The following is a 16,879-nucleotide window of genomic DNA, read 5'->3' as shown; positions in this document are numbered from 1 at the left end:
CTAGTACAGCTTCAGACAAGGAACTCCTTTTTTTCTGCAATTGAAGCCACCAGTAATCTCGATATTGAAACTTGGGGTAACAGTCGTTGTTAGTGCCACTGAAATACACTTCCTCATTCTAGATTTAACTTGCATCTCTTAGGCAATATGCTCTTTCTCCCACTCTTCCTAATGCCTCCCACCACTGATACAGTTTCACTAGTTAGTACAGAAACAGCTTCGTTTTTAAAGAGAAAGAATGAAGCTATATTTTCGCTAAATCTGCATTTACCTGGCTTGAAAGAAACCTTCCATATGCCATTCAAATCATGTGACAATATGACCTTTCAACTCCGCCCCACCAAATCTCTGCTAGTTAAATCCAGGGCTGGCAGAATTAAAAGGTCACATTGTATAACATAATTTACATGGAACGAGGAAGGCTGTCCAGTCCTGGTAACAAGGAGTCTCCAGACAAGTTCAGAGCAGCTAAAAAGCCAGCTATAGGCAGATATAGAGAAAGGACATTGGTCCAATATAGGGTTAGATTATATAACAGACCCTGTTATTGATTTGATACAGCTATCTGAAATGTCTGTGTGTCAGAAATGTGCTTTGAAATAATATGATGTACAGAATTATATCTGAATAGCACAGCCAATACACAGGGTAAATAAATACACTGGGTAGCATTTCTGGAGGGCATGTGGTGTAAAATAGGACAGTCCTGGGATTTACACCCTCTAGTGGCTTTTTGCTGAAATTGTATGTATTGGTTGGACAAAATACTGTACTTATTGGTCATTATCCACCGTTGTATATATCATTCTTACGTTGAATTGTGTTCCTCTCTCTCAAGATAAAGCCTACCCACTGCAGGCTTACAACAACTTAAAATACTCCAAACAATATAAACCAGTCATTTGTTCTCAGGGTTGTGTGACATGAGATGCTCTTGTGGTTTACTGTTTTGTTATTATTATTTGTTTAAATAGCAGACGCCTTTATCCAAGGCGACTTACAGAGACTAGGGTGTGTGAACTATGCATCAGCTGCAGAGTCACTTACAACTACATCTCACCTGAAAGACGGAGCACAAGAAGGTTAAGTGACTTGCTCAGGGTCACACAATGAGTCAGTGGCTGAGGTGGGATTTGAAACGGGGATCTCCTGGTTATAAGCCCTTTTCTGTTATAAGCCCTTTTCTTTAACCACTGGACCACACAGCCTTTCACCAGAACCCTCAATGCAATGACCGTTTTGTATGTACAGTTAGTTGTAAATTATTATTATGACTACTACTACTAAGTTTGGACACGAGTCAAATCAACAAATAGGATTTTAAACACACAATTAGCTTTTACACACATAAAAGCTTATACCGCAAAACAGTGTAGCCCTTTTTAAAGTAAAGTAATGCAGTACTCTCAGGTTGAATGAATCCATCTTGTTGTTTTGTCTTTTTGGAAAAACACTTGACCCAAATGAGAATTCCTAAACGGGCCGACCCATTCGCGGTTCAATCCACCTGCTCAATTCTACAATAGCTTAGCTATACCATTCTAGAAAAGTACTAGAATCATTCTAGAAAAGTACTAGAACCATTCTAGCACAGGTGGGGTTCTCACCTACATTCTTTTTAGCAGCTAGGACTAAACAGTCGACTAAAAAAAAACTCTACTGAACCTGTTCGGGTACAGGAATGCCCCCCACCCTCGAACCAAACGAGTTTTGATGTTCCTGCGAGAAAGTTTATTTTTTTTTTCACGTTGTTGTAATACTCATAAGCGCCCGGTGCAGTCAGGGTTAAGCAACTGAACTCCTCAGCCAATCGAGACGAAACCGAAATCAAGAGAATGCACACTTGAGCAGGAAATATTACGCTTCAGTCTTACAAGAAGCAGACACCATTTCGTTCTCAGCTATCTTCAAAACTTGTGTTTGTTTGGGTTTTTTTTTTAACCTCCGTGTCGGAGAATCCGATATTCTAAATACTTTCAACAAACACCACCATATAATCGCTGAACTGCAAACATGAACACATATAAGTGCTAATGTGGCGGAAGGACGCGACGTGTTAAAGAACGACCTTCCTCGGTGAACAGGAGAGGAGGCGAACAAAATCAACCCTCACTGCTTTGAGGTAAGACCTGAAGTTACTTTGTTTTTACTGGCTGCTTAACATTAAATGAATACTAAAAAACATCGCAGCTCTGTATTGAGTACAGTACATGTACAGTACAAACTCACACTATTACAATTGTTAAATGTTATTTATCACAGTACGGTACTAAAAATGGCACACTGACGCATTTATATACATTTTCTGAAGGTGGAATCGTCATTCGGTTTATTAAATGCTGACAGTGGCAATTCACGTCAGATAAAAAACAAAACCGTTTCAAATTGTAGAATGTTTTTAAGTAATTGTGGTTAGCCTGCGTAACTTATTTGTAGTGTTTATATATTATAAAGGACAGGTTTAATAATGTTCATGTTATTAGGGTAAACATTGAAATGAATGGCACCGTGCCAGTCAAATGCATACCAATGAGCAGCCATTCATACAGATATAAAATGTACGCGTTGAAATATCTCATTATCGGGAATGTTGTCTAAATGATTACACAAAATGAAGCGACAGCACAAAGTCTACAGCCAGCAAAACCAAAACGAGAACAGTACGTAGGGAACCAATGCGGGGCCGAGGACGTGACAGTCTTAAAACTGTGTTTTATGAATGATATTATTATTATTATTATTATTATTATTATTATTATTATTATTATTATTATTATTATTATTATTATTACTACTACGACTACGACTACTACTACTACTACAGTTAAGAATGTCTATATGTAAGCAAAAAACTAAAACAAACTTATGAAGTAAAAAGTGTGTTCCGCCCAGTGGGGAAAGATGAAAAAAAACACAAACACGCTTGTAAGACAGTGCTCTGTGAGGGTCGTAAACACGCGTGGAGTGTGCGCGTGTTCTTTATGGAAGTATTAGTCAAATCCTGGTGGAGTAAAACACACGCAACACACCGCGAGCGAACCTCAAATCCGACACAGCCTAGTTTTATTACAGAACACACTTTTCTTAAGGCTTGGGATAGTTTTATTGATATAAAAATGTGTATTGGACTTTGTCAAAATGGATGCAAATTAATTGCACTTCAAAACACACTTTGGTAAATACGCATTGCATAAAGCTGTAGGGTCCGTTTCAGATATGAATTTTAATAACGACATCAAACGCAGCAATGCTATTCATTTATAAAACGACAGGCGAGTCACACGCCTGTAACTAAAGTCTGTAAACAGTGTATCTCATTTGTCACAGTCTGACCGCGAGTCTATATTTGAGATGCCGTTTGATATCATTTGAATACGTCTTGATACTGTATACCACCGCAAAAAAAGAAAAGTATTCAAATTTTTATTTTATCAGAGCTGTGGATATTTACACTCGTTTGAATCCAATTGTTCTGCGGTTTCTAAAGTTGTCATATTTTTTTTATAGATGCTGTTATTACGCCAGTAAAAAATAATAATTCTGCATTAGTTGTTATTTTCCCTATTCTTCTGCCTGCGGAAAATACCGAATAGTTCATTAACATAGCCTAGCTTTGTTCCCGCGGCATGGATGGGTATTACTTGTAGTAATGAGGCCTCAGGCTGGCGATTCTATTTATTTTGTGTCAGCTTAACCGCTTTGTCATCCCTCATGCAACGTGATCTTATGTAACTATGCTTAAGTTGGCATCTTATTCGGCCAGCTTCCTATTCGCATACAGCAAATGTAACACAAATTAAATAAGCAGCTGTGGTATTTCAAGGGTAAAATCGCTTTGGGCTAATTATTTCAAAGTTGATTCACACAGAGGGGGATCCCCTCTACGTCCCCCATATGTATTTATACCGGCCCAAAACAGATTTTCAGACAAAAATCATACAAAAATCTGGGCTGTTTTTGTTTCAAAATCCATTTTGGGTCTGGATAAATTCACATGGGGGATGTGGAGGGGTTTCCCCTCTGTGTGAATTAACATTGAAATCAGTGGCCTGATTTAACCCCTGAAATACCCCAGTTACTTCGTCAATTTGTGTTACACTGGCTGTATGCAAATAAGAAGCCAGCTTCAGCATCATATCTTATGTACAAGTTATAGTTGGCTGATGTAGTGGAGGATATCAGATATGATGGGGGGGGGTGGGGGGGATGGGGGGGGGGTGTTCTGTGTGTCTGTATATCTCTCCATCTGTTTTGCATGTATAAGAACTGCAAATCATGACTAAACATTTGATTGCTATTTTGTATTCTATACTATTATGTACATACTGTGGTATACATCACAGTCTTCAGCTTTTTCCTGATCGCTCTCAGTTTGAATTTGCAGCCGTGGGATGTATGGTATTGATGTGCTAGAGCTGAAGAGCAGCCCCTGAGCTCACAGCATTTGAGATCAGAAGCACTCAGAATGACTGCATTATACAGAGGTCAAACTATGCTTACAACTATGTGTTTTATATGGGGTAGGCTGAGCCCAACTGAACCCTCTCCTGAATGCAGCTTGCAGGAGGTTGTATGTGACATCTTTTATTTGCCAGAAAGCAAAAGAGAAATGAAACATGAGGCATGGCCTTAGTCACAGCAGTATTTCTGTAAAGCTGCCTGACAGTCCATTTCTCAGGAAACACCTACAGGCATTATCATTACAGGCCTGTAAGACAGCACTGCGTGTTGCTTCCTGGTAACCTATTTCATGCATTCATTATTCTCAACGCTAAAAACCTTGATTTTACTGTTCTTTTTCTTTAGAGGGCCCAATTATTTTCTCAGATTTCCTCCCCAATTTAGAATGTCCAATTCCCTCAGTGCAGCAGTGCCTAAAACAGCTCAGGAGAACTGAAGGTCAGTGTGCGTCCTCAGATCCCCGAGCCAATCGCCTCTTTACACCCAGGAGCTCCACAGCAGATGGGAGCTGTCGGCCCTTAGTGGACACAGGCCAGCCCTGCAGGTGTCCGCTTTGAGCTCACCAGGCACTTGACCAGTAGAGTTCACTATAGTGCGATGAGGACAAACATTCCATGACGGTTTTGCCTCCCTAACTCACAGGAGTACCAGAGCCAATGAGACGGGTGCCCCATGGTAACGATCTCTCTCCCTAGTCCAAGACACAACCTAACTCAAAACAGTTCAGCAGCCACATCACAGTGCGGAAGGTCTTCCAGTTAAAGCTACAGTAGCATTAGCTGCACACTACAAAACAGACTACCAACTAATAATCACTTTATGCTGTATTAATTCTACACTAATAACATTAAAACAATAATCTGAAAAGTGCAAATACTGTAACCTAGCCAAAACAATAGAGAGTACATGTCAACCCTACACAAGCATTATCGCAGAGGTAGCATTAATCAGTAATGCACAGAACCACTACCAGGCTGCTGTGTTACGTGAGCCTCGATATTTCCACTCAGGCATTATTTTTGGTTATTAAAAACCAGAAATTAATGGTGAATATTTTACTTTCAGCTAAAAGTTGGGAGGGGCGATTGTTCAAACCGCAGAGTTGACTCATTTGAATCCGATGATTCAATGATTACTGGGCTTCATATTAATTGCAAGGTTATATCTGTATGTTTTTTTTCAGCCTTAGTCTGCTCAAAATAAATCCTTTACTTCAGTGTTGAATGATATATTTTGTGCGATTCTTAAAAATCAACACTGAAAACAAAGACCAACTACTAAAGGGTGTAACGATTCAGAAGAGTCTACGTCATGCTTTCCAGGGTCTACTGCATTGCTATTGGCTAATGTAGCCTCAAAATGGGTGGGCTTCTGTGTGTCTTCCACCTGCAATCACCCTGTCTGTCAAGTTTTACTGTATTTGTATTGGCTACACGATGCAAGTTTGCGGCTAGCCTCTGCCACTCATAATTAGATTTAATCTTGACGTGTCTGCCAGGCAGGTTGTGGGTCACGTGTGGCTACTCGCTTCAGTTCCGATTTCCATACAGTACGTTGTAGATTTTTTAAAATTCATGGAATTTAAAACAGGGAGGACCAAAACAAAATTGCTTTTTTAATTGCTCATGATACGACAAAACGAAATGCTTGACATCACTCAAGATTCATCAGTCAAGTAAGTCCACGATGTTTTTGTTGCTTTGCCTTATGTACTGCTTGTACGATATTACTGTATTACATTTATTAAATTACAAAGTACCTTTTGAGTACTGCAACGTTTTATTGCGTATTTAAAAAACTATATATTATAATATGTATGGATCAAGTTTCTTTTGCTGGCGCTTACTGCTATTAAAACATTTTGACATTAGACATGCCAGTGGCAGGCAAACAGAACTGAAGAGCAGCTCCTTAACTCACCCGTGACTTATCAACAAAACCCCACAATATCCGAGGAATTGTAACCTAAACCACTGACAATGATTTCAAACAACACAACGGGGGAAAAACTAAGCAATGTGATGCGAAGCTGCTGTAAACCGGGCTCACTCTCGGTTCATTTGCCCCTTTTAATTGAGTGCTTACTACACATAGGAACACCCTGACTACAAAACAATACAAAGCAGACCATTTTTAAGAAATAATACACAAAAGGACTATACACAGTACCTTTTCCTGATACGACTGAGCACACTTTCAATCGGGTTCCTTCACACAGCAACAGCAGCCTCAAGAAGACTGCTTGCTCTCTATAAAAACCCTGCACCTGGCTCTAACTTACAATGGCAGCCAGGTGCAGGTGATAATTAAACAATAAATGCTAATTAAACAATAATTAAACAAATATACATTTCTGGCATGGAGGATATTAACCCCTTCCCTGCCTTGTCACACTACTTACATAAACATAATTCAGGGATTATAGCTCTTGTGCCAAAAGAATTGTCCAAATTGTTTCAGACTTTGCACCATAATCACATAGTAATAACTGAGATAGATAACGACTGTAAAGAGTTAGAGCTACGTATGTGCCCAATGGTATTGTCACAATTACTTACACAAAATAATGTTACCACCAAGTTTCATGACAATTGAATAAGCAGTTCTCTTGATTTCATTACCAGTTTTTACATCTTGAGAACACAAGGAGTCCATATACTTCACTCATTTGTGTACCTAATGACATCTCGGTGTAATTTTCCCTGCACACACATGTGATATACAGTAATTGCGCTCCTCCTCACATCAGCAGCTCCAGTGTGACTGGGTGGGGCAGTGTTTTCACTGCCTGTTCGATTATTATTATTATTATTTATTTCTTAGCAGACGCCCTTATCCAGGGCGACTTACAATCGTAAACAAATACATTTCAAGTGTTACAATACAAGTAATACAATAAGAGCAAGAACAAGTCGATATTAGTCTTGACAGTCTGTTTGGAAACTACTGCATTATCCTGGTACTGCATTACAGGGTTTTATTTTGAAGAGGAGACTGGCATTTATTCCAGATCACCTGCAGGTCCAAACCTGCCAGACCTGTTTTGGTCTCTACACAACTCCCAGATTGTAATGCCAGCTCACCTGTGCTGCTTTCAAAACCAAGAAGAAATACTGATTTTGTGTATATTTTATGAGCAATTTCCTCCACGGTAAAATTGAGTTTTGCATAAATCTGGAACACCACGAATGCAGTCAGGATGAAACTTGCCCAGAACCTTCTTTAGTTTGAGTTATTAACTACCTCCTGAAACAATGCTGGTTTTCTGTTCCTACTCATTTCAACCACCAGCATTGTTGCAGGAGGGAATGTGATCTGGATACACTGCGATGAGGAAAAATGATCTTTCTCCTGGTGAACATTCCACAGTAAATCAGGATTGTGTTGAAAAATATATTGCTGCGATACGGACAGCAAAGGTAATGAGCCGGGGGCTCTGTAACACTTCAGTCTGGGGGGATGTGGAGTCTGTCTGTCTGTCTGTCTGTCTCCACATGTCTTGAGAGCCACTTGTCTAGTTAAAGGAATTTCTGGGGGTGTCTGGAGAGACCCTGTCTGTCACACACACCATTTCATATGAGACTGAATGCAGTACCCTGGAGTACCCCCTGCAAATCCACCAGATTAAAACATTATTGGATTGAGGTCTGCAGTTCACAGGACATTGCACAAGCAAGATCCCAACGTTGTTACAAATGATAATAGAGTTAAAAGGCTTCTTCACTTACCTGAAACATTTGAAAATGAAATGACTTGTTGAAACAAACCCACTTGTAGAATAAGTAGACTGTCCTGCTGCAGTCGCTTATCTCTGCTAAAAAATGCAGGCATTGAAACTAGTATTCTGTGTTGCTGATCAAAACACAGATCCCACTAAATGAAAACACCCTGTCGCTATTGCATTGAGAAGAGATCTACTGTATGTAGTAGGTTAACCTGCTGTATTACTGTAGCGTTTGTAAGGCAGCATTATAGTACAATCCTAATAAAGTTGTCTGAAATGATGCGTCACTGACTGAAGATCATTAGGACGGGTTCTGCTGCTAAGCCTGTGTATCTTTGCCTAACTTGTCTTCTGCTTTTGGTGGGTTAGCTGTTGGAGTGTCCACCTGTGCTATTTTTATGTTTACCGGTTGTGTGGGAGCCATGAGGAATGTTTTCATGACATGCAGTAAAATGAACGAGAGAGACCCGGGTACAACGCACCCCAGGGTACCGTCTTATTATAAATTATTTCTTAGCAGACGCCCTTATCCAGGGCGACTTACAATTGTTACAAGATATCACATTATACATTATTTCACATACAATTACCCATTTATACAGGTTTTTACTGGTGCAATCTAGGTAAAGTACCTTTCTCAAGGGTACAACAGCAGTGTCCCCCACAGGGGATTGAACCCACGACCCTCCGGTCAAGAGTCCAGAGCCCTAACCACTACTCCACAATGCCCTGTCTACCCGATTGGATTTGACATCGCCCAGAATTAGAGATGCAAATTAGGTTGATCATGTGATCTCTGGAGCACAATTGCAAACAGGAAAGATCTAACGGACTTGGAAAGAGGTGTGCTGGTGGGAGCACATTGTGTCACAGCAGCAAGGACAGTCATGCTCCAGGAGTCATCATTGCGGATCAGCAATGGCAAAGGGAAAGCCTAGAGAGAGAGCTGTGACTGCACACAGTGAAGGACAGAGGGAACAGACAGAGAGATCAGGGCACACGGGGGTCCACCCCGATATCAGGTACAGCTCTTAATAAAGTGAGTGTAGGGAAGAGCCTTTTCAAATGTTTCATTTCAAAACCCAGATATTTTATTGAGACCGAAGTCATGCAATACCGCTGTGAGAGGAATTGGAGCAAGGCGACCAGCAGAGTACCGCAGGGATCAGTATTAGGTCCTCTGCTATTCCTAATCTACATTAATGATTTAGATTCTGGTATAGTAAGCAAACTTGTTAAATTTGCAGACGACACAAAAATAGGAGGAGTGGCAAACACTGTTGCAGCAGCAAAGGTCATTCAAAATGATCTAGACAGCATTCAGAACTGGGCAGACACATGGCAAATGGCATTTAATAGAGAAAAGTGTAATGTACTGCATGCAGGTAATAAAAATGTGCATTATAAATATCATATGGGAGATACTGAAATTGAAGAAGGAATCTATGAAAAAGACCTAGGAGTTTATATTGACTCAGAAATGTCTTCTTCTAGACAACAAGATGCTCGGATATATAGTGAAAAGTGTTGAATTTAAATCAAGGGAAGTAATGTTAAGACTTTACAATGCATTAGTAAGACCTCATCTAGAATATTGTGGTCACCTTGTTACAAAAAGGATATTGCTGCTCTAGAATTAACGACCAGAATTATGCTGAGTTTAAAAGGCTATTGAACAAAGAAGACTACGCTGCGATTTTATTCAAGCATTAAAAATTCTAAAAGGTATTGACAATGTCGACCCAGGGAACTTTTTCGACCTGAAAAAAGAAACAAGGACCAGGGGTCACAAAAGGAGATTAGATAAAGGGGCCTTCAGTACAGAAAATAGGAGGGACTTGTTTTACACAGAGAATTGTGAGGGTCTGGAACCAACTCCCCAGTAATGTTGTTGAAGCTGACACCCTGGGATCCTTCAAGAAGCTGCTTGATGAGATTCTGGGATCAATAAGCTACTAACAACCAAATGAGCAAGATGGGCCAAATGGCCTCCTCTCGTTTGTAAACTTTCTTATCTTCTTCTTATGTTCTTAAGCTATAAATGAAAACACCAGAGTGCAGGAATAGAAACAGAAAATCTGCCAATGAACACATACAAGCAGAGAGCCTCACACAGCTGTTGAAGGAGGGACTAATAATCAGATTAATCACACCCTCTTATCATACTGCCAATGCAAAGAGCCCTTGAGAGGAGAGAGAAGAGTCTTCAGTAGACATGGCTGTGAACCGTGCAGAGCTCAAACTAAAATAAATCGAAGAAATGTGATTTAAAAAGGAAATAAGAATTGGAAACCAGCTCCCAATAGTGGCTGAAAGAATTCATTTTGTACATGTTGTTTGTTCTACCTTTGAGTTAATATGTAACAATAAGAAGAAGTTGTGTTAGAATCGAGTGTTTCTGTTAGTGAACGGCAGGCAGATTTTCACACAGTTACACACTGAGAAAAAAACAGGAAGAGGGCAGTGCTTCGTCACAGCCTGCAGAGAGAACCAGGGAGCGTTGCAGAGAGAACTCAAAACAGAGGGTGTGACATTTGAAAAGGGATTGTAGCTAACAAGATAATTCCCTGATTTCCACACCACAGACAACCATTCACTACGTAGGTCTCAAATCCTAAACAGATGTATTTTTGTAACATTTGAATCTGGTACGACACCAGGTTAATGCAGTGCCTGTGTGCAGTCCTTCACAGAGCATGGTCACCTGGAGAGTTAAACTGCCCTCAGCCTTCAGGCCTTCTTTCCTGTAAGAAACCAGCAAGCTGCTTCCCCTAATGACTGCCGTGCACAGACAGCAAGACGCTTCAAACTGGAATTTTCTTTAAATACCATGGTGAATTTGCACAATATTTTTGCAGTTTCCCCCAAGGTTTTAATATGCATTTCTCTTGGTTTGCCTTGTTTTAAAATATGCTTTACCAAACCTTTCTGGGCTTTACAATGCTTCCATTTGCTTTACCATGATTTCACTATGCTGTATTGCACTTTGCTATGCTTTTATGGTGGGAAGCTTTATAACAGCAGATGTTTTCAAACATGCGCACAGATGGGTCCAATGACTTCTCTAATCTGTACCAAAAAGATACAAAAATGACATCTGAAATAAATAACATTGTACTGTGCAGAAGTGCTTGCAATAAGGTATGAATCATACTTTTGTTTTCCAGTTAATTTAAAATGAAATAATATTTGTCTGAATTGTGAAAGAATAATATAAAAAACACGTGTTCATTCCCGCCCTAAAGGAAACGTCTTTAAAAATGACAAATAAGCAGAATGCCATTTCAGAGGCCTTTACTGTGGATTTAAAAAGCACACCCTTCTCTCCGGTCTCTTATCATTCTGCACAGACTGGAGGGGAATGTGACTCGGGTGCTTCCCTCTCATTCGGATACAGTTTGAGCCTGAGAGAGCTCCAGAACCCATGCAGTGCCGCAGGGACACATTACTGTGCACTGCTCATAGCATGCACTGTTAACACTGACTGTCACAAACACAGGGGTACAGAAAGCACGCCATTTACTTTGTTAGCTGTTTGCAATGCACCCTTATTGATTTTTAGGGTACTTCGTTTTGCCACTACCCTGCCTACATAAACTTTAGTGCTGATCCAAACTATTAAAGGTTTTGAAAAAATAAAAACTGTTTTCTTAAATAATATAAAGCCTGTATTTCATACCTTTAGTTATTTATTCCAGATCTTTTTAAGTGCACCTTTTCTTTGTGTGTCGGGTTTGAAACATATGCGTGGATATTAGGGAGACTGACAGCAAAATAAGTGTATATTCACATTTAAAACACGGTGGACTAAATTAATTCCAGCAATTATGAAATATGAGGTAAATACTACAGCACCATGACTCAAGACATGCTGAATCATTTAGCCATTCTCCAAGTTCACCAAGAAAAGACTGGCCCTCCTTGATAATCTTGAGATAAGCAGTAGAATTCATACACAACTGTGGGCCCCACAGTGCTGGATTTGGATATCCTGACTTTACTGTGAAGGTACAGAATACCAGGAATAGCAGCTAAACAAGCTGCTCTCACCTGCCCCTGCTGTAGAAAGGGCCATGTTTCTTCATCCCAAGCTGCTCTCACCTGCCCCTGCTGTAGAAAGGGCCATGTTTCTTCATCCCAAGCTGCTCTCACCTGCCCCTGCTGTAGAAAGGGCCATGTTTCTTCATCCCAAGCTGCTCTCACCTGCCCCTGCTGTAGAAAGGGCCATGTTTCTTCATCCCAAGCTGCTCTCACCTGCCCCTGCTGTAGAAAGGGCCATGTTTCTTCATCCCAAGCTGCTCTCACCTGCCCCTGCTGTAGAAAGGGCCATGTTTCTTCATCCCAAGCTGCTCTCACCTGCCCCTGCTGTAGAAAGGGCCATGTTTCTTCATCCCAAGCTGCTCTCACCTGCCCCTGCTGTAGAAAGGGCCATGTTTCTTCATCCTAATTGAGCTCTGTATTCTCCTGTCAGGGTTGTAGCACCCTTTTGAAATGTTGTGTAACAGAATTTATAGTAAGTGTGTTATTGAGGTTATTTGCAGTATGATACTTTGATATTTGTGCTCCCAGGGTGCACTGGGAGACCCCATAGTCTTATGAAAAATGGCCATATGTATTTTCAACACACCAGCCGCGATGTGATTTTGTAATTGGTGAGAGACACTTTCGCAGCGACGTGACCATACACACCAGAAGCGACACAGAGGCGATGTGACAGGTTTGAAAACTGCCAGATCTACACAACTGTTAAAAATTGCTATTGACAAAACTATGATCAAGACTGGTACATATTCGTCAACATGACGTGGAAATTACGAGTGTCTTCTCCGACGGTATTTCAACACATATGGCAATAAATCATACACACCAGGCTTATCCAGTTCCTTCGAAATGGACTCCCATATATTATCTTTCAAATCTTTATAATTGTGATGCCCTTTGTCATAAAGCTCTGGGTATTTTTTCAACGACAGGTATTATCGTTTCCTCCGTCATTGTGGATACTGCTTCCCCCTGCTGGACCACGTGCATTGAAGCTGTTCTCTGATTGCTCCGTCATTGTGGATACTGCTTCACCCTGCTGGACCACGTGCATTGAAGCTGTTCTATGATTGCTCCGTCATTGTGGATACTGCTTCACCCTGCTGGACCACGTGCATTGAAGCTGTTCTATGATTGCTCCGTCATTGTGGATACTGCTTCACCCTGCTGGACCACGTGCATTGAAGCTGTTCTCTGATTGCTCCGTCATTGTGGATACTGCTTCCCCCTGCTGGACCACGTGCATTGAAGCTGTTCTCTGATTGCTCCGTCATTGTGGATACTGCTTCACCCTGCTGGACCACGTGCATTGAAGCTGTTCTCTGATTGCTCAATGCCCTAGTTGACGTGCAGATTCAATCCTATTTATTCTGCTCCGCTCCTGCGTAGCCCTCTCGCGTCGCTTGTTGTGTGATACTCCTCAAAGTATAGGGTCTGTTCATTTTGACGCAGCGCTGCTCAGTTCCGCTTGCCGCATCGCGTCTGGTGGGTAGCAGCCTTAACAGTTTAACCGACAGATACATGTAGAATGTTTCAATGATAAATAGCCCTTAATCTCATTTTCTTAGTTTTATCACAGGAAACCCGAGAGTCTGGGTGATAGAGAAATCTTTAGACAGCTGCAAAGATTGAAGTCTTTAAAATATTGAAAAGAAGTTGACCGAGTTCACCCTAGCCAACACTTTAAAGCACAGAAACAAGATGGGCACAGATTGAGCACAGAGTTTCTTTTAATAACAATTCCACACAACAATGTCCAGCGCTCCAGTTAAGTATTTGGGTCTGGGAGTAACTTACCCTCTCGTTTTAATACTCGGAGAGTAAAATGTATTTTCAGGCGGTAAAATGCAACATTACCTCGAAGTCATGTGTAATCTCTATAAATACTGTACAATCTTTTATGGTAATGGGACAGGCATTAAAAAAGAGCATTCCATTTGAACTGCATTGTTACTTTGAACTCCTGCACAGCCACGCGTGTGTTCTACAAGGTTATTTATCAGCTCAGCGCATTTTTATCGAGGTACCACACTGACAAATTAATTACGTTACTTACATTGTAACATTACATTCTTAAACTCGGTGAACATTATTATTATTATTATTTATTTCTTAGCAGACGCCCTTATCCAGGGCGACTTACAATTGTTACAAGAGATCACATTATACATTATTTCACATTATACAAATATCACATTAGTTTACATACAATTACCCATTTATACAGTTGGGTTTTTACTGAAGCAATCTAGGTAAAGTACCTTGCTCAAGGATACAACATCAGTGTCCCCCACTGGGGAGTGAACCCACAACCCTCCGGTCAAGAGTCCAGAGCCCTAGCCACTACTCCACACTGCTGCCCTGCACACTGAACATGTTAAAACTTCTATAAACCCATACAGAAATACAATTTGAAAATGCATTACTAAGTTATAAAACAGGTTGTTTCATATTATAGGCATCTTTTTTTAGCGGTTGCCTCTGACGATGGTTCCAGTTGCATTTGTAGCTGCACTGGGGTGTTACGCTTCAACCTGTGCAGCTTTGAGTCTTTCTTATTCTTGCTGTGATTGTCTGCAAAGACAACACGGCTAGCCAGAGATTGGATAATGTTGTTGGTTTTTCTTGTGTACAGTTTCCTAGTAACTGAAGACATTGTATTCTAGTTGTTAGTGGAAGTTTTAGAGGAGGCAGACAAGCTGGGCAGCAAAATTGCTATGTGTATTTTTACACATTAAATTTAAATTGAGTGCGTAATAACGGCAGGTGCCTGGACTGCTGAGACTGTCATTTATATTTGTAGATTCTTTCCGATCCTGATTAAAAAAATGGGGACGCTTATGTTGTGTCTGTCTCTCTCTCTCTCTCTGTCTGTGTGTGTGTCTCTGTCTGTCTGTCTCTCTGTCTCTCGCTCTCTGTGTCTGTCTGTCACACTACACAGTGAACTTCCTAGATTTTGCAACTTTTACCATACACTCTTGGTCAAGCTGTTGATGCTGAATCATTTGCATCTTTCAAGATCAGCTACTAGGAACCGGACGAGCATCGATGGGCTGAATGGCATCCTCTCGTTTGTACATTTTCTTGCTTTCTTATTGGATCCACTTCAGTTAATCTGTAAATAAACAAATGAAAGAAAAGCCTTGTGTTATGAAGTCACATATTTTTCCACCAGTAGCACATTTATTCACATTAGTTTCTGGCTTGAGTTCTGAGTTGTACAATTTAAATGATGATTTATAGAGTTTCGCTGCCCTCTTTTATGAAGATTTACAGAAAGGCCTGTAATTCACAAATTTGGTTTCAGCGACACGCACATAAGCTTCCTTGTTCCTAAAAACGCTGAGCTGATAAAACTGAAATTCTGCACTCGCTCAACTGTTGTGTAATTGCCGTTTTATTAAATACATTCATCCATAACTTCAAAACATTCAAGGTGAAACTTGGAAAAGAAGTCAAGCAGACTGCTAAAGTCTGAAGCCATATTTGGTACACAACTGTATTCTACAATTCTCTCAAGTCAGCTTCCATTACACGTGTTATTTTTCACATTGTAAATTCTAATAGCATGACTTCCCCAAAATGATACCAAAGATAGAACTTACTAAAAGAAGAGCCTGCCAAGTTTTCGTGCCAATCATTTTATAAAACCTTGCATCTAGAAACCACTTTAAGAAGTAGCGTCACTGTATACACAACAGTAACAAATACACAGAACAGGAAAAATAATAGATCGAGGATGTGTCATGAAAAAACATGAATTAGTGTTTCTGGCATGGGCGGATGCAGAGATAACTAAGCAGCCTTCGGGCGAGTCTGTCATCACTAACCTCATACCCTTAGTATGGCAGGATGGAGCTAGACATACAGTTGGTTTTCTTTACTGTACGTCTTCACTGTTGAAAGTGACGTGCTTTCCCATTTGACACCCAGACACACGCACAGCAATGACAACGTCTTTATAAGTAATATAAGTAACTTATATAAGTAACTTTTTTTGTTTTTAATTTAGAATCTCCAATTATTTTTAATTTTCTCCCAATCTGGAATGCCCAATTATTATTACTTTCCTCCTTCACGGTGGCGATTCTCCACACAGTCCTCCGTCCTCCGATCCCTTGGGGCGATCGGCGTCTTTTTACACCCAGGAACTCGAGAGCGGATGTCCGCGGGCTACCGGCCTCTGGAGGACAAAGACCAGCCCAGTAAATCTCCGCTCCCAAGCTCACTCGGTGCCTGGCCTGTAGGGGTCGCTGCAGGGCGGTGAGGAGAAACAGTCTAAGCCGGATCTCACCTCCTCAACCCTGGGAGCTCCAAAGCCATGCGGCACCCCCCGGAGTCCCCAGTGAAGACCGGCTGCCTCGCACAACCAGGAATGGAACCTGCGATCTCTGGTTGTATGACTCACCTGCACGCCGCTCGGCAGTGCTTTTACCAGGTGAGCCATTCGGGGACCCCGAACACTGGCTTTCTACCTGCTAATCGGCTGCTGAAATGCTGAGCACAGATGTTACTGTAAACTGGTTGTGATCTTCAGTGCTGGCTAATTAATTTTTTTTAAAATAAAAAAGTGGGCTTGCTGCTTTAAAAATGAGTAAAACTTATTTTTCACACATTACACTGTACGCAAGTAGTCTGTTGAAAATAATACTC

At 40.8% G+C, this 16,879-nt stretch overlaps 1 protein-coding gene across 1 annotated transcript in view; it reads left to right on the top strand.

The window, feature by feature from the left end:
- Positions 1 to 1,811: 1,811 nt before the first annotated feature.
- Positions 1,812 to 16,879, top strand: part of LOC117966963 (signal transducer and activator of transcription 5B-like) — a 52,918-nt gene continuing 37,850 nt past the window's right edge. Inside the window, exon 1 of the mRNA XM_034913937.2 lies at positions 1,812 to 2,122. The gene's annotated coding sequence lies outside the window, so the exon portion shown is untranslated. The remainder of the gene's footprint in view (positions 2,123 to 16,879) is intronic.

Source organism: Acipenser ruthenus, chromosome 42, assembly GCF_902713425.1.
Source record: "Acipenser ruthenus chromosome 42, fAciRut3.2 maternal haplotype, whole genome shotgun sequence".
Lineage (NCBI taxonomy): Eukaryota > Metazoa > Chordata > Actinopteri > Acipenseriformes > Acipenseridae > Acipenser > Acipenser ruthenus.
This window is presented reverse-complemented; position numbering and strand designations above follow the sequence as displayed.